This window comes from Lissotriton helveticus, chromosome 11 (assembly GCF_964261635.1).
Source record: "Lissotriton helveticus chromosome 11, aLisHel1.1, whole genome shotgun sequence".
Lineage (NCBI taxonomy): Eukaryota > Metazoa > Chordata > Amphibia > Caudata > Salamandridae > Lissotriton > Lissotriton helveticus.
In genome coordinates, this window is record NC_136072.1 from 820,588,118 (window position 1) to 820,607,417 (window position 19,300).

The window sequence follows — 19,300 nt, forward strand, 5'->3', positions numbered from 1 at the left end:
GTCAAAATTAAACCATCAGAGAAGAACCTTGCACTCCATGGTATTTACAAGAGGTGAAAGCAAGTAACCCACTATAACAAAAACTCCACTGTATGCAACTACACACCACTTTACTCTACTGTATGCTACTCCACACATCTCTACTCCATGACACTTTATGCCACTGCACTGTACTTCGCTCTATGTCACTACTCCACTCCACTGTATGACACACTATTCCACTCTATGCCTCTCCACTCTAGGCCCTTTCATTCTAAGCCACTCGACTTTACACCTCTTCACAACACTCTATGCCACTGCAAAACACTCCACTCGAACCCACTCCACTCTACTGTACTCCACTCCACTTCACTCTACTCTATACCACTTCACAACACTCTACACCACTCCATATCACTCCACTCTATGACACTCTCCTCTACACCACTAACTTTTAGCCATGCTGAAAAGCAGCCATGCTGGTGTACAACATGGCTGAAATACTTTGGCAAAGTCAATAGCTCTTATATAAGCGAGACCTATTGGCGAGACCTATTGGTTTCACGTTGGCCATGAGTCATTGGCAAAGCCAATAGGTTCCACAGGTAAGACCTATTGCCTTTGCTGGAGCTTGTTACCTAAATGCTATCACTCTCTTCAACCTTTGTCACTATTTCCTTCTAGTTGTGTCAATTACTTGTATTCCTTGTTTCCCTCTTGATCTTCTACAGACCAAATACTTTATCTACCACTTTTACTCTGCAATAATTTTTAGATCTCACACAGGCAACGATTGCACTGTCTCTTCAAAAGATGCTGTATTCAGGTATATTTTTGACGCTCTAGCCATATTTTTCATTGGCTTGCGTCATTGACTTTTGCAAATGTTGGCTTCTGATTCGTTAATAGCCTCGTTAGTCCCTTGTTAGTACCATCTTTTCTACATTTGTAACCTCCCATGAGGACTGGCCTTTTTACTTGTGTTGTTACACGTATGTTTTATTTACAGTCTACGAGCACTATTTTCTCCTACTGCCGGCACGACATGCTTTCCTGCAAAGTCGCCCGCCCCCTATGCTTGTCACAGTTAGAGTGCTGCGCTGCTCAGCAAAATCTTAAAATATTGAAAAATTAGACTTCGGTGAGCTGCGACGAATAAAAGAAAGACGTGGCTCGTCAAGTTTATTTTTTTAATATTGTAAGCTTTTAGTAAGCAGGCCGCCACAGGCGGCATGCTGCGCTACTCAGCAAAATCTTACAATATTGAAAAAATAGACTTTGGCGAGCCGTGACGAAGAAAAGAGAGGCACAGCTCACCAAAGTCTATTTTTTCAATATTGTAAGCTTTTAGTAAGCAGCATGCCACAGGCGGTGTGCTGAGCTGCTTACCAAAAACGTATAATATTGAAAAAAAAATAGACTTCAGCGAGAAGTGTCTTTCTTTTAAACGGCGCAGCTCACAGTAGCGGCCGTCTCCCAGTTCCCACACTCTCTTCGGCTGCAGCTGACTCCTCCCTCAGCTTCAATCATGGTGGCTGTGCAACTTTCTTATAGCGCAGCTCGCCAAAAGCCTTTTTTTTTAAATTACTTTTTTTATGCAACGCAGCAAGCTTAATATTCATGGTGGCTGCGCCACTTTCTTTTTCTTTTTTTACTTGTGTTTGACCTTCAATAATAGCGGCCGCGCGACTTCATACCACTCACCTCAAGCCTAATACAGGAAGCACACAAACAATAAACAAGTATTTGCAATGCAATAGGCCTTCCATTTGCGAGAGTTTAAGCTATTGGCATTGTAAATGACAATGCCTTTTATTTATCTGTTTTGAAAACCAAAACATAAATAAAAGTCATTGTTAGTTACATGCCAAAACCCAAACTATCGCAAATGCGAGACCTATTGCATTGCAAATGTTTGTTTTTAAATGGTGTGTGCTCAGCTGAATCCAGTGTGTCATTCGTGTGCATTGTTTGAATACCGCTATACAAAAATAGAAATAAATCAAATACATGAATTTCTAAGTAAAACTGCTGTTATGTATGAGACCCTTCTAAACCTGTGTAAAATTATCAGCTAGCCGCATCTTTGATGTGATTTGTGTAATACACACATATGTATAGATCCTGGGGGATTGACAAATGGCGCCATGTTGGTGTGTATAAAACCAATACTTCACAAGGTCTCATACACATCACCCCACATTTTTAGGTCGAGCTTAGCGCAGCGCACAAGCGCTGCTCTAGGAGAACCTTTTGGAATCCCTCCAGACTTTCGGCAGACTTTCAGTAAACTCGTGCTTGTGTCTTTTTATTTTACAAACATTCTATTGGCCTTTGCGTGTGGCTTTCAAAAATGAAACACGCAATTGGCCAAAGGCGGGAGCATGTCCCACCTCTTCTTAAAATGTTCACTCCCATGGCCTTTTACTCTCTGGAGTGACAAGGCTGGCAGCTGCATTCCTCCTGGGTCACGGGCTTTCGCTTTTGCTTGTTTTGCTGATGTCGATCGCTCACAGCTGAGTTTTAGAGATATTCTGCGACCTTTGGCTCCAACATGTGAAAGCCTTTTTAGCTGACGCTGCTAAGTCCACTCGGCCACCTTTGATGTCGCCCACATGTGGTTGCTCTAAGCAGCCTTTATGAACTGAGAAGTGTCTGGAAACAATTACCCAACCTTGCGACGGGTGTAGATTAGAACATTTCACGTGAGTTAGAAAAACATGAAATTGTTTTCATTGTGCCCAGTTGTAACTTTGTTAGACAAATAGACAATCCGGTTCCAAAAGCGGCAGCTATAGCCCTAAAGCCATATCTCATCCCCACCGATTTCCTGTTAAACTCTCAATTTGCACACTATTCTCCCCCTTTCACCTGCACACTTCACCCATCTCAAAGCACTTAATCGCCACTAACTAACCACTTATAAGGTCCCAAAGTTGAGACCGATTGGCTATGCCAATGATTGTTGCAAGATACAATCAACTTTTAGTTGACACAAAAGTATACTCTTTATCACATAGGTAAGGAGTGTATACTTTTGTGTCAACTGAAAATACTGCATTATATATGTTACAGCGCCACTTGGTGGACATTTTGATTCCTACCGACCAAAACCGTTGCTTGCCAGAATCATTGATGACTGCCCACCTGAGAAAAGATAACAACAAAAAGTTCTGTGTGTGAAACAGTTCAAGTCTGTGAGACTCTAGATCTTGGAAAGGACTCTAGGACAGAGGCGCAACTAAAGCCACATTTCGGGGAGTGGGGGGGGCCTAAGAAAAAATGTCGGGGGGGAGATGAAACTTTAAGCAATAGGCAGAGTGGAGCTGCAGGGGCTCTTGAAAGGGGCGAAACAACAACAAAGCCTCATTAACATGCAAATGGTCTTTTAAAGACCTGTGAAGTGCTCGGGTGCAGCTGTGTGTGTGCCCGGGAAGCTGTCTCATCCCGGGGTGCCACACACGACAGGGGGGGGCCCTTTGAGTCCAATGGGTGTTTCGCGCCTGCTCTAGAACAAATGCTTTGTCGGACGACCGAGAACTGTGAAGTAGGATTTCTACATTACATAGAAAATATGAGCTCATTTCCATGTTATTTCAACACAGAATGCTCCGGAGACAGACGCGGCACTTGGGAGAAAACACAATTTCTGATCTTCGAAGTGAGATACTATGGTCGGAACTTTGGGTCTGTGTCTGGCACTAGATGCCATTTTGGAACTGCGATAACAAGAAATATTCAGGTAAACGTATGTACTGTATGAATCTTCCCCCATAAAGATATGCTGGGACACTGAGTAGATGAAAGATACTGCCTTTATTTTCGGAGAGGGAGAACGAGTACCGCCACTCCTGCCTGCGCCCCGTTGCATCATTCTGCCCACCAATCCCACAGGGCAATGTGGCCGTCACGTGGTGATCGCACAACTAGAGTGCGACACCACAAGTGCGAAGCCCCGTGAGCCCAATGGGTGTTGCGCGCCTGTACTACATAGACCTGTGAATAAAACTGTATGTGTACATTTGTATATGACTTTTCCGTCTGTTTTTACTATATTTAATAGGAATCTTTGCAGCTCTAGAATAATGTGTATTTGTACAATTGATGTTCACCCAAGGGTATCTTGGCACTGAATAACTGATGTTTATTGTTACCCAACTCAATGGTACTCATTTTATCGACTTCAGAAGGATGAAAGGCTGAGTGGACCCACCAGGATCTGAACCTGTGACCATGAGGTCGAACACAGGCCCCTACTGTGGACGCATTAGTCCATCAGACCCGGCTGTTTCAGTGTGTGGATTCTGAAGGTGTTTATGTATTTTAGTCTGTGTATGATGCACACAGTAATGTAGCATACATTATAATATTCCCATAGTGGCAGTGCATGCCTCATTGCAGCCACAAGGGAGTCATAAATGTCCGAACATTCTCTAAAATTAAATGTGGAATTATCCTCTTCAGAACAACACATAATTTTTCATGTACAAATAAGAAAAACGATTAATGATCTCCTTTCATATGACATCAGCACCTTACTATAAGTAGTATCTAAAACAGCCATTTTTCAAAGTTGTGTCATTGTATTAGTCATGTTTTATTATGGCTTTTATTATAACTTCAGCTATGTCAATTATTGTAATGTTATAAGGGATAAGGTCATGTGACAACACATCATAGGAAGATTGAGGGTCAAAGGTGATATGATGTCCCTTCTTGTAATGTCATTAAGGCCTTTGCCACGGCCAACGCCAACTCTGCAGCCACGGAACTACACCGCTGGATCACCAGCTGCGCAGACAAGCTCACACCCCTCTGCCACCCGACAGACAAAGCCTACTGAAGGACGTCTGGTTCACCACCAAAGCCGGACACTTCTGCAGGCGCCTCGAGAAACGATTGAGAAACAGTAAAACCACCGAAGACCAGACCACCTACAAGCATGCCATGACAGAATACCACTGTTGGAAACGGGACCCCCGGCTGGCCAGGGCTTTCGCCAAAGTCAGTCAGAGATCCCCATTCCCAAGTCAGGGCAAGGGAGTCACACAACAAGATAACCCCTGCTCACCCTCTAGGTAACGTGGCGCGAGCAGCAAGGCTAAACTTGGAGGCGATGTAAGTTAAGTGTTTGCGCGCGCACCCCCAGCAACAACTCCCAAGGCCCACCACAAAGGAAACTCCACACCAGGTTATATGAAAATAGCCTTTGTATTATAATAAATATACATTAGATAAAACACACATATTGTTACACTGTGCCAACAGGCACGGGCGGAATTTACAAGGGATATTGTACAGGACAGGGCCACCTGGACCACTGTCAGGGGTATGCACTTTTAGAAATAGCACTTTAGAATGTAAAATCACTGTAGCACACAATATAAAAATAGAGCACACAACCAGTAATCACTGGTAACCAGGACCTCACTAGCACCACCTGCACTAGGAGAAAAAACAACCACCTAAGTATCACAATACCTGTAGGGGTGTAAGAACATAACACATGATGCAATGCATAACATTCATTCAGAGGTGTAAAGAAGGAAAACACATGATGCATCAACAATACATTCAGAGGTGCAGAAAATGAACAATTGCGCCAAACTCACTTAAGTCACCACCTGTGACTGTCCCTAGGCCAACTGCCTTGTGGGGGCTAGGACGCCCTGTGTCCAAAGTCAGGGGAGCCTAAACGTGGCAGCTGCCCACGAAGTGCTGGGCAGCTGTGAAGTGATGAGCAAAACACCCGTGGGAGCCTCGCAGGCTCTGAGTAAACAAATGCCCCCTTGAGCCTCTCCTGGGCTCTCGCAACCAATGTGGACTGGGAGCCTCGCAGGCTCGAAATCAACAGGGGGGGGCTGCGAGCCTTTTCTCAGGCTCTAAATGACAACGAATGGCCCCAGAGCCTCTCAGGGCTCAAAACACAACTGTGGCACCTTTTTGTGGTAGTCCCCCCTCTGGGGGACTCGAGGACAATGGCCCACGCTAGGTAGGAGTCCCGCTCGGGAGACTCGCTGTGGCCTAAAATGCCCCCAGAGCCTCTGGGGACACTAAATCCAAAGAATGCCCCCAATGAAGTTGGAGTCCCGCTCGGGGGACTCAGGAACTGCCAATGCCCCCGGCGCCTCGGGGCTCGGACACACGAAATGGCCCCCACCGGACTAGGCTGCCCCCGAGCCTCTCTGGGCTCACCAACAATTCCCCTCACTTGGGGAGAGAGCACGAGGGGGGGGGGCGGGCACCGGCAATGTGCCCCGACGCCTCCCCCTTCCCTGGGCAACACTGCTTCACTCACCGGGAGTCTGGCGAAGATCCAGGGCTCTTCCTGGGCGGCGGGGCTCCTCTCTGCCACCGGAGCCCTGCCGGCGCCTGCAGATCTCCCTCTTGTGGGCGGCGGGGCTCTCCTCTCCGCAACGGGGCCCCGCCTGCACCTTTCCGCCGCCTCTCCTCGCTGCTGGGCTCTCCTCTCCCGGCGGCGAGGCGGGACTTCCGGTTGCTTCTCCCGGGGCCGCGCTGTGATTGGCCGGCCGGCCGGAACACTTCCGGGTCGCCGCGGGCAGCGCGGCGGCCCGTCTTCGGCACTTCCAGGCGGGGGGTGAGTTTACCGAGGAGTGGGCTCCCTCGAGGTAAACTCAAAATATAGCGGCAAGGTCCCTGGCAGGGTGGGCACCTGCCAGGGGGCAAATTAATAAAAAATAAGCGAGGTGGGCACTCGCTAGGCAAGCAAAGCGCTCCTCAGCGCTAAAAGGCAATTTAAAGCGCTCCCTGCGCTAAATGCAAAATACAGCGCTCTTAAGCGCTAGAAGGGGAAAGAAAAGCGCTCCCAGCGCTATCAATCAAATGCAGCGCCCCCAGGCGCTATAGGACAACAAAGTCCGGCAAAAGTCCTTGTAGGCAGGCAGGGGGGCAAGGCTGGGCCCAGAGCCAGCTCACTGGGTCTCCAGGCAGGGAGACACTCCAAGTGGCGGTCCTCTGGCCCAGCGACAGCAGCAGCAGCCCCCTCAGGATCCTGGAAGAGAACAAACTCTGTGGGGACACAGCCCCGTTTTTATACATCATTTCCTTTGTCTGTAGGTGCAGGGTGGGGGCAGATCAGTCGCAGCTGGTCTGTGAGCACTGTTGATGGGCTCAACCACCCTCTCTATTCACTGGCAGGGCTAGGGTCGTTAGACGCACCACAGGGGGGCGGAGCCAGCATTGTCAGGGGAAAACCCAGCCTCATTCAGGACACAGGTACACTCCTCCCCAGCCATCAGCATGCTAATCTCCCACTCACCACCGGGCAGACCCATCCAGACTTCCTGGAGCCTGGCATGCCAGCCAGCTCCAGCCAATCACGCTCCAGCCCCCTCACTGCACACACACAGCCATGTCTAGAAGTGGCCCTTCCCCACTAGACACATACAAGCCGCACATACCGTTGCGCAGCATTCACTCCCACGAGTTCACACATACCAAACTCGAGCCTGCACTCCCCACGCATCAGGAAATACCAGGGACACATACATTCCCCATGCATTCCTATGGGAGGGCAGGCCTAGCTCATCACATGCACTCACAGTGCGCACGCACTTTCCACTGGGACACAGTGAAAGTGCGCAGAACCCAAAAATCACCATCACCAGGTCACCATTTAAAGGCAAAAAGTCTAGGGGTGAACCTGCCCTAAGGCCCAAGTCCAACACAACCCCCTTCCAGCCAAAACGCAGGGGAGAACAATCACCACCGTGATGGACTTCCCTGCTTGGGGCGATAGAACACGGACGCGGGTCCGCAACTGCAGGGACACCCTCCTGTTCTACGCCACGGTGAACCCATGGGATTCCTTCTCAAACCACTGTCTGGACCAACTGGGCTACCCCACTGGTACTCCCAAGTTGTCCGCGGCCAGGACCAGGCCCTGGGCCACCCAGGTGCCACCGGTCCTTGCCTATTCGCAGAGCGGGGGGTAGTAACCCCTGGCACATAGTAGCCATTCTCCACTCTTCCTGTCTGCACGACAGGACTAGACTGCCACTGGTTCTCCAGCCTAGGGTCTACAACCTCAGGCGGACCAGGAGTCTCAGGGAAGGCTCTCCTCCCCCTACCTCTTCTTCTAGGGTTCCTCCACATCCGACGAGGGGTACACCTAGAACGCCATTCCAACCCAGGGCTTATCCACTCAGGTTGCACCGGGGTCAGAGGTGGGCTCTCCCACCCTCTGCACCCCCTTTCAGAGGTCTGCCCTCTCCCACCTGGAGAAGTTCCTCTGGAAGAAGAACCGGTCAGGACACTGGTTACAGTCGTCCTACCCTTCAGGTCAGGCTGATCCTGAACCTGGCCATCCAACCTTCGGTCTAAAACCTTTGGTGGAACAATTGCCTGGCACTCCAGGACTTCTGGGGATTCACACACAATCCCCCTGAGGCTAACAAATGACACATCTGTTGTGTGACTGTCTGTCTGGCGCAGATCTCCCGTCCCCTGTCCACCTGACAGTGCGTGACGATCCCCCAGACCAGAAGTGGCACCACCCGGGTCCCCCCCAAGAAGATCTAGCCCAACTGGCTAGTCCCTGGTCCACTGGTGCATCCACTGGGAAACTCATCCCCCAATCACTCCTCACTCTGGACTCCTGTACCCTCCCTACCGGAGCGGTACTGCCAGACTCTAGAACCACAGGAGCTCTGTTTACAGACGCTCCAGGTCCTCTACTCACTAGGAGATCCTCCTCAAGTGGACTAACAGGACAGCCTAGGTCCCCAACCTGGTGTTCCCTACAGAAACCATCCAAGTCCTGAGGCAGGGCTTTGGGCGTCTGGGGAACCTCGGTCTCCCCCTCACTCCTGCTCCACTGAGCCAGGCAGTGAGCCCCTACACCCTCCTCGCTATCCTGGGACCTAGCTGGGCTACACTGAGCCTCTTCCACCACGCTGGGCTGGAAGATCCCTGAACCACTACTTTTGGAATCACTCACTAGTGACTCTAAAGAACCTCTGGTCCTTTCCCAGCGGTCTGCTTCATCTGCAAGCTCACATGCGCTAGACAATCCACACCCCAACAGGTGTGTGCGCAACCCTGGTGAACAACAACTGAGCAGATGCTCTTTGACAATCAGACCAAACAATACGTCAAAATCATCTTTCGTGTGAACTTGCACCCAAGCCCACAGTGTATCACAACATTCATCCTCAAATTCCTCCCAAGACTGGTGAGACAGTTTCCTACTGTCCCTGAACTTCACCCTTCCCCTGGGGAAACAGGTACCAGACTGGGGGAACTGTAGGGGGAACTCACTACAATGAAATTAAAATAGCTGCCACCACTGGACTCAGCCCTCCCTGGGGAGTCCAGAAAATCATGACTGCGGTCAGGGGATAACCTACCCTCTAGGGCTATCTTCTCCCTGGCCAAGGCCCTCTCAGCCTCTGCAATCCGCTCATTCACACCCAGCTGCGCCATCTCTCTGGCATACCCTAACCTGAGCTTCTCTATGGCCAGCTGGTGCTCCCTCTCTTCTCTCCTATCCACCCACTCCTCTGGAGACAGGAAAAGGGATGGGGTGCTGCATCGGACACTGGACCCAGCAAGGGACTCCCTATCTAGGGGGTACTCGCTCTCTGCTGGCGCCCAGTCACTGTCAAACTCGCTCTCCACTTCAGACTCTTCAGGGCTCCCCTCAGACCCACCACCCTCATGGTGTGCGGCCCGGGCCCTCTCTCTCTCACTGTGCTCACGCTCCCAGTCATCCTTCTGCCATAGGATCATGTTATCCCTAAGCTTGGACTGGGTGTCTGACTCACTCACTGGGATGTCTCTCTCCTCACAAAACCGTACCAACTCATGCACACTGTACTTAAACAGGCCACAGAGGTTAAAAGGAGATTTCATCTTAACAGGATGCTCACAGACACGTGCAACACAAGGGACCTTAGCAGTCTGAAGTAAAAGTACACAATTACAAAATTTCAACAATCTCCTTATCAAAGAGAACTCATACTCATGCGTCCAGGAAAACACACCATTCATCCACACACACCCTCCCCTCGGATCGGTAAGGCAGTTTCTACCACCCCTGACTTCTCAACCTGACCATAAGCGACACAGGTACCAAACTCTGGAAGCAGGGCGGGGACAAATGTACTGAACACAATTATCAAATGACACTCTTCAGGAGCAGCAATAATGGAACTTCACCAAAAACAATAATCCCCAAAATGTGGTTATCTAAAAATGTAGAGCTTTGAAGTGCGGCCAGCTGCTACTGTGGTACAAAGCAAACACAAATCCTTATCCCACCGCTGCCACCAATGTTGGAAACGGGACCCCCAGCTGGCCAGGGCTTTCGCCAAAGTCAGTCAGAGATCCCCATTGCCAAGTCAGGGCAAGGGAGTCACACAACAAGATAACCCCTGCTCACCCTCTAGGTAACGTGGCGCGAGCAGCAAGGCTAAACTTGGAGGCGATGTAAGTTAAGTGTTTGCGCGCGCACCCCCAGCAACAACTCCCAAGTCCCACCACAAAGGAAACTCCACACCAGGTTATATGAAAATAGCCTTTGTATTATAATAAATATACATTAGATAAAACACACATATTGTTACACTGTGCCAACAGGCACGGGCGGAATTTACAAGGGATATTGTACAGGACAGAGCCACCTGGACCACTGTCAGGGGTATGCACTTTTAGAAATAGCACTTTAGAATGTAAAATCACTGTAGCACACAATATAAAAATAGAGCACACAACCAGTAATCACTGGTAACCAGGACCTCACTAGCACCACCTGCACTAGGAGAAAAAACAACCACCTAAGTTATCACAATACCTGTAGGGGTGTAAGAACATAACACATGATGCAATGCATAACATTCATTCAGAGGTGTAAAGAAGGAAAACACATAATGCATCAACAATACATTCAGAGGTGCAGAAAATGAACAATTGCGCCAAACTCACTTAAGTCACCACCTGTGACTGTCCCTAGGCCAACTGCCTTGTGGGGGCTAGGACGCCCTGTGTCCAAAGTCAGGGGAGCCTAAACGTGGCAGCTGCCCACGAAGTGCTGGGCAGCTGTGAAGTGATGAGCAAAACACCCGTGGGAGCCTCGCAGGCTCTGAGTAAACAAATGCCCCCTTGAGCCTCTCCTGGGCTCTCGCAACCAATGTGGACTGGGAGCCTCGCAGGCTCGAAATCAACAGGGGGGGGCTGCGAGCCTTTTCTCAGGCTCTAAATGACAACGAATGGCCCCAGAGCCTCTCTGGGCTCAAAACACAACTGTGGCACCTTTTTGTGGTAGTCCCCCCTCTGGGGGACTCGAGGACAATGGCCCACGCTAGGTAGGAGTCCCGCTCGGGAGACTCGCTGTGGCCTAAAATGCCCCCAGAGCCTCTGGGGACACTAAATCCAAAGAATGCCCCCAATGAAGTTGGAGTCCCGCTCGGGGGACTCAGGAACTGCCAATGCCCCCGGCGCCTCGGGGCTCGGACACACGAAATGGCCCCCACCGGACTAGGCTGCCCCCGAGCCTCTCTGGGCTCACCAACAATTCCCCTCACTTGGGGAGAGAGCACGAGGGGGGGGGGCGGGCACCGGCAATGTGCCCCGACGCCTCCCCCTTCCCTGGGCAACACTGCTTCACTCACCGGGAGTCTGGCGAAGATCCAGGGCTCTTCCTGGGCGGCGGGGCTCCTCTCTGCCACCGGAGCCCTGCCGGCGCCTGCAGATCTCCCTCTTGTGGGCGGCGGGGCTCTCCTCTCCGCAACGGGGCCCCGCCTGCACCTTTCCGCCGCCTCTCCTCGCTGCTGGGCTCTCCTCTCCCGGCGGCGAGGCGGGACTTCCGGTTGCTTCTCCCGGGGCCGCGCTGTGATTGGCCGGCCGGCCGGAACACTTCCGGGTCGTCGCGGGCAGCGCGGCGGCCCGTCTTCGGCACTTCCAGGCGGGGGGTGAGTTTACCGAGGAGTGGGCTCCCTCGAGGTAAACTCAAATATAGCGGCAAGGTCCCTGGCAGGGTGGGCACCTGCCAGGGGGCAAATTAATCAAAAATAAGCGAGGTGGGCACTCGCTAGGCAAGCAAAGCGCTCCTCAGCGCTAAAAGGCAATTTAAAGCGCTCCCTGCGCTAAATGCAAAATACAGCGCTCTTAAGCGCTAGAAGGGGAAAAAAAAGCGCTCCCAGCGCTATCAATCAAATGCAGCGCCCCCAGGCGCTATAGGACAACAAAGTCCGGCAAAAGTCCTTGTAGGCAGGCAGGGGGGCAAGGCTGGGCCCAGAGCCAGCTCACTGGGTCTCCAGGCAGGGAGACACTCCAAGTGGCGGTCCTCTGGCCCAGCGACAGCAGCAGCAGCCCCCTCAGGATCCTGGAAGAGAACAAACTCTGTGGGGACACAGCCCCGTTTTTATACATCATTTCCTTTGTCTGTAGGTGCAGGGTGGGGGCAGATCAGTCGCAGCTGGTCTGTGAGCACTGTTGATGGGCTCAACCACCCTCTCTATTCACTGGCAGGGCTAGGGTCGTTAGACGCACCACAGGGGGGCGGAGCCAGCATTGTCAGGGGAAAACCCAGCCTCATTCAGGACACAGGTACACTCCTCCCCAGCCATCAGCATGCTAATCTCCCACTCCCCACCGGACAGACCCATCCAGACTTCCTGGAGCCTGGCATGCCAGCCAGCTCCAGCCAATCACGCTCCAGCCCCCTCACTGCACACACACAGCCATGTCTAGAAGTGGCCCTTCCCCACTAGACACATACAAGCCGCACATACCGTTGCGCAGCATTCACTCCCACGAGTTCACACATACCAAACTCGAGCCTGCACTCCCCACGCATCAGGAAATACCAGGGACACATACATTCCCCATGCATTCCTATGGGAGGGCAGGCCTAGCTCATCACATGCACTCACAGTGCGCACGCACTTTCCACTGGGACACAGTGAAAGTGCGCAGAACCCAAAAATCACCATCACCAGGTCACCATTTAAAGGCAAAAAGTCTAGGGGTGAACCTGCCCTAAGGCCCAAGTCCAACACAACCCCCTTCCAGCCAAAACGCAGGGGAGAACAATCACCACCGTGATGGACTTCCCTGCTTGGGGCGATAGAACACGGACGCGGGTCCGCAACTGCAGGGACACCCTCCTGTTCTACGCCACGGTGAACCCATGGGATTCCTTCTCAAACCACTGTCTGGACCAACTGGGCTACCCCACTGGTACTCCCAAGTTGTCCGCGGCCAGGACCAGGCCCTGGGCCACCCAGGTGCCACCGGTCCTTGCCTATTCGCAGAGCGGGGGGTAGTAACCCCTGGCACATAGTAGCCATTCTCCACTCTTCCTGTCTGCACGACAGGACTAGACTGCCACTGGTTCTCCAGCCTAGGGTCTACAACCTCAGGCGGACCAGGAGTCTCAGGGAAGGCTCTCCTCCCCCTACCTCTTCTTCTAGGGTTCCTCCACATCCGACGAGGGGTACACCTAGAACGCCATTCCAACCCAGGGCTTATCCACTCAGGTTGCACCGGGGTCAGAGGTGGGCTCTCCCACCCTCTGCACCCCCTTTCAGAGGTCTGCCCTCTCCCACCTGGAGAAGTTCCTCTGGAAGAAGAACCGGTCAGGACACTGGTTACAGTCGTCCTACCCTTCAGGTCAGGCTGATCCTGAACCTGGCCATCCAACCTTCGGTCTAAAACCTTTGGTGGAACAATTGCCTGGCACTCCAGGACTTCTGGGGATTCACACACAATCCCCCTGAGGCTAACAAATGACACATCTGTTGTGTGACTGTCTGTCTGGCGCAGATCTCCCGTCCCCTGTCCACCTGACAGTGCGTGACGATCCCCCAGACCAGAAGTGGCACCACCCGGGTCCCCCCCAAGAAGATCTAGCCCAACTGGCTAGTCCCTGGTCCACTGGTGCATCCACTGGGAAACTCATCCCCCAATCACTCCTCACTCTGGACTCCTGTACCCTCCCTACCGGAGCGGTACTGCCAGACTCTAGAACCACAGGAGCTCTGTTTACAGACGCTCCAGGTCCTCTACTCACTAGGAGATCCTCCTCAAGTGGACTAACAGGACAGCCTAGGTCCCCAACCTGGTGTTCCCTACAGAAACCATCCAAGTCCTGAGGCAGGGCTTTGGGCGTCTGGGGAACCTCGGTCTCCCCCTCACTCCTGCTCCACTGAGCCAGGCAGTGAGCCCCTACACCCTCCTCGCTATCCTGGGACCTAGCTGGGCTACACTGAGCCTCTTCCACCACGCTGGGCTGGAAGATCCCTGAACCACTACTTTTGGAATCACTCACTAGTGACTCTAAAGAACCTCTGGTCCTTTCCCAGCGGTCTGCTTCATCTGCAAGCTCACATGCGCTAGACAATCCACACCCCAACAGGTGTGTGCGCAACCCTGGTGAACAACAACTGAGCAGATGCTCTTTGACAATCAGACCAAACAATACGTCAAAATCATCTTTCGTGTGAACTTGCACCCAAGCCCACAGTGTATCACAACATTCATCCTCAAATTCCTCCCAAGACTGGTGAGACAGTTTCCTACTGTCCCTGAACTTCACCCTTCCCCTGGGGAAACAGGTACCAGACTGGGGGAACTGTAGGGGGAACTCACTACAATGAAATTAAAATAGCTGCCACCACTGGACTCAGCCCTCCCTGGGGAGTCCAGAAAATCATGACTGCGGTCAGGGGATAACCTACCCTCTAGGGCTATCTTCTCCCTGGCCAAGGCCCTCTCAGCCTCTGCAATCCGCTCATTCACACCCAGCTGCGCCATCTCTCTGGCATACCCTAACCTGAGCTTCTCTATGGCCAGCTGGTGCTCCCTCTCTTCTCTCCTATCCACCCACTCCTCTGGAGACAGGAAAAGGGATGGGGTGCTGCATCGGACACTGGACCCAGCAAGGGACTCCCTATCTAGGGGGTACTCGCTCTCTGCTGGCGCCCAGTCACTGTCAAACTCGCTCTCCACTTCAGACTCTTCAGGGCTCCCCTCAGACCCACCACCCTCATGGTGTGCGGCCCGGGCCCTCTCTCTCTCACTGTGCTCACGCTCCCAGTCATCCTTCTGCCATAGGATCATGTTATCCCTAAGCTTGGACTGGGTGTCTGACTCACTCACTGGGATGTCTCTCTCCTCACAAAACCGTACCAACTCATGCACACTGTACTTAAACAGGCCACAGAGGTTAAAAGGAGATTTCATCTTAACAGGATGCTCACAGACACGTGCAACACAAGGGACCTTAGCAGTCTGAAGTAAAAGTACACAATTACAAAATTTCAACAATCTCCTTATCAAAGAGAACTCATACTCATGCGTCCAGGAAAACACACCATTCATCCACACACACCCTCCCCTCGGATCGGTAAGGCAGTTTCTACCACCCCTGACTTCTCAACCTGACCATAAGCGACACAGGTACCAAACTCTGGAAGCAGGGCGGGGACAAATGTACTGAACACAATTATCAAATGACACTCTTCAGGAGCAGCAATAATGGAACTTCACCAAAAACAATAATCCCCAAAATGTGGTTATCTAAAAATGTAGAGCTTTGAAGTGCGGCCAGCTGCTACTGTGGTACAAAGCAAACACAAATCCTTATCCCACCGCTGCCACCAATGTTGGAAACGGGACCCCCAGCTGGCCAGGGCTTTCGCCAAAGTCAGTCAGAGATCCCCATTGCCAAGTCAGGGCAAGGGAGTCACACAACAAGATAACCCCTGCTCACCCTCTAGGTAACGTGGCGCGAGCAGCAAGGCTAAACTTGGAGGCGATGTAAGTTAAGTGTTTGCGCGCGCACCCCCAGCAACAACTCCCAAGTCCCACCACAAAGGAAACTCCACACCAGGTTATATGAAAATAGCCTTTGTATTATAATAAATATACATTAGATAAAACACACATATTGTTACACTGTGCCAACAGGCACGGGCGGAATTTACAAGGGATATTGTACAGGACAGAGCCACCTGGACCACTGTCAGGGGTATGCACTTTTAGAAATAGCACTTTAGAATGTAAAATCACTGTAGCACACAATATAAAAATAGAGCACACAACCAGTAATCACTGGTAACCAGGACCTCACTAGCACCACCTGCACTAGGAGAAAAAACAACCACCTAAGTTATCACAATACCTGTAGGGGTGTAAGAACATAACACATGATGCAATGCATAACATTCATTCAGAGGTGTAAAGAAGGAAAACACATAATGCATCAACAATACATTCAGAGGTGCAGAAAATGAACAATTGCGCCAAACTCACTTAAGTCACCACCTGTGACTGTCCCTAGGCCAACTGCCTTGTGGGGGCTAGGACGCCCTGTGTCCAAAGTCAGGGGAGCCTAAACGTGGCAGCTGCCCACGAAGTGCTGGGCAGCTGTGAAGTGATGAGCAAAACACCCGTGGGAGCCTCGCAGGCTCTGAGTAAACAAATGCCCCCTTGAGCCTCTCCTGGGCTCTCGCAACCAATGTGGACTGGGAGCCTCGCAGGCTCGAAATCAACAGGGGGGGGCTGCGAGCCTTTTCTCAGGCTCTAAATGACAACGAATGGCCCCAGAGCCTCTCTGGGCTCAAAACACAACTGTGGCACCTTTTTGTGGTAGTCCCCCCTCTGGGGGACTCGAGGACAATGGCCCACGCTAGGTAGGAGTCCCGCTCGGGAGACTCGCTGTGGCCTAAAATGCCCCCAGAGCCTCTGGGGACACTAAATCCAAAGAATGCCCCCAATGAAGTTGGAGTCCCGCTCGGGGGACTCAGGAACTGCCAATGCCCCCGGCGCCTCGGGGCTCGGACACACGAAATGGCCCCCACCGGACTAGGCTGCCCCCGAGCCTCTCTGGGCTCACCAACAATTCCCCTCACTTGGGGAGAGAGCACGAGGGGGGGGGGCGGGCACCGGCAATGTGCCCCGACGCCTCCCCCTTCCCTGGGCAACACTGCTTCACTCACCGGGAGTCTGGCGAAGATCCAGGGCTCTTCCTGGGCGGCGGGGCTCCTCTCTGCCACCGGAGCCCTGCCGGCGCCTGCAGATCTCCCTCTTGTGGGCGGCGGGGCTCTCCTCTCCGCAACGGGGCCCCGCCTGCACCTTTCCGCCGCCTCTCCTCGCTGCTGGGCTCTCCTCTCCCGGCGGCGAGGCGGGACTTCCGGTTGCTTCTCCCGGGGCCGCGCTGTGATTGGCCGGCCGGCCGGAACACTTCCGGGTCGTCGCGGGCAGCGCGGCGGCCCGTCTTCGGCACTTCCAGGCGGGGGGTGAGTTTACCGAGGAGTGGGCTCCCTCGAGGTAAACTCAAATATAGCGGCAAGGTCCCTGGCAGGGTGGGCACCTGCCAGGGGGCAAATTAATCAAAAATAAGCTAGGTGGGCACTCGCTAGGCAAGCAAAGCGCTCCTCAGCGCTAAAAGGCAATTTAAAGCGCTCCCTGCGCTAAATGCAAAATACAGCGCTCTTAAGCGCTAGAAGGGGAAAAAAAAGCGCTCCCAGCGCTATCAATCAAATGCAGCGCCCCCAGGCGCTATAGGACAACAAAGTCCGGCAAAAGTCCTTGTAGGCAGGCAGGGGGGCAAGGCTGGGCCCAGAGCCAGCTCACTGGGTCTCCAGGCAGGGAGACACTCCAAGTGGCGGTCCTCTGGCCCAGCGACAGCAGCAGCAGCCCCCTCAGGATCCTGGAAGAGAACAAACTCTGTGGGGACACAGCCCCGTTTTTATACATCATTTCCTTTGTCTGTAGGTGCAGGGTGGGGGCAGATCAGTCGCAGCTGGTCTGTGAGCACTGTTGATGGGCTCAACCACCCTCTCTATTCACTGGCAGGGCTAGGGTCGTTAGACGCACCACAGGGGGGCGGAGCCAGCATTGTCAGGGGAAAACCCAGCCTCATTCAGGACACAGGTACACTCCTCCCCAGCCATCAGCATGCTAATCTCCCACTCCCCACCGGACAGACCCATCCAGACTTCCTGGAGCCTGGCATGCCAGCCAGCTCCAGCCAATCACGCTCCAGCCCCCTCACTGCACACACACAGCCATGTCTAGAAGTGGCCCTTCCCCACTAGACACATACAAGCCGCACATACCGTTGCGCAGCATTCACTCCCACGAGTTCACACATACCAAACTCGAGCCTGCACTCCCCACGCATCAGGAAATACCAGGGACACATACATTCCCCATGCATTCCTATGGGAGGGCAGGCCTAGCTCATCACATGCACTCACAGTGCGCACGCACTTTCCACTGGGACACAGTGAAAGTGCGCAGAACCCAAAAATCACCATCACCAGGTCACCATTTAAAGGCAAAAAGTCTAGGGGTGAACCTGCCCTAAGGCCCAAGTCCAACACAACCCCCTTCCAGCCAAAACGCAGGGGAGAACAATCACCACCGTGATGGACTTCCCTGCTTGGGGCGATAGAACACGGACGCGGGTCCGCAACTGCAGGGACACCCTCCTGTTCTACGCCACGGTGAACCCATGGGATTCCTTCTCAAACCACTGTCTGGACCAACTGGGCTACCCCACTGGTACTCCCAAGTTGTCCGCGGCCAGGACCAGGCCCTGGGCCACCCAGGTGCCACCGGTCCTTGCCTATTCGCAGAGCGGGGGGTAGTAACCCCTGGCACATAGTAGCCATTCTCCACTCTTCCTGTCTGCACGACAGGACTAGACTGCCACTGGTTCTCCAGCCTAGGGTCTACAACCTCAGGCGGACCAGGAGTCTCAGGGAAGGCTCTCCTCCCCCTACCTCTTCTTCTAGGGTTCCTCCACATCCGACGAGGGGTACACCTAGAACGCCATTCCAACCCAGGGCTTATCCACTCAGGTTGCACCGGGGTCAGAGGTGGGCTCTCCCACCCTCTGCACCCCCTTTCAGAGGTCTGCCCTCTCCCACCTGGAGAAGTTCCTCTGGAAGAAGAACCGGTCAGGACACTGGTTACAGTCGTCCTACCCTTCAGGTCAGGCTGATCCTGAACCTGGCCATCCAACCTTCGGTCTAAAACCTTTGGTGGAACAATTGCCTGGCACTCCAGGACTTCTGGGGATTCACACACAATCCCCCTGAGGCTAACAAATGACACATCTGTTGTGTGACTGTCTGTCTGGCGCAGATCTCCCGTCCCCTGTCCACCTGACAGTGCGTGACGATCCCCCAGACCAGAAGTGGCACCACCCGGGTCCCCCCAAGAAGATCTAGCCCAACTGGCTAGTCCCTGGTCCACTGGTGCATCCACTGGGAAACTCATCCCCCAATCACTCCTCACTCTGGACTCCTGTACCCTCCCTACCGGAGCGGTACTGCCAGACTCTAGAACC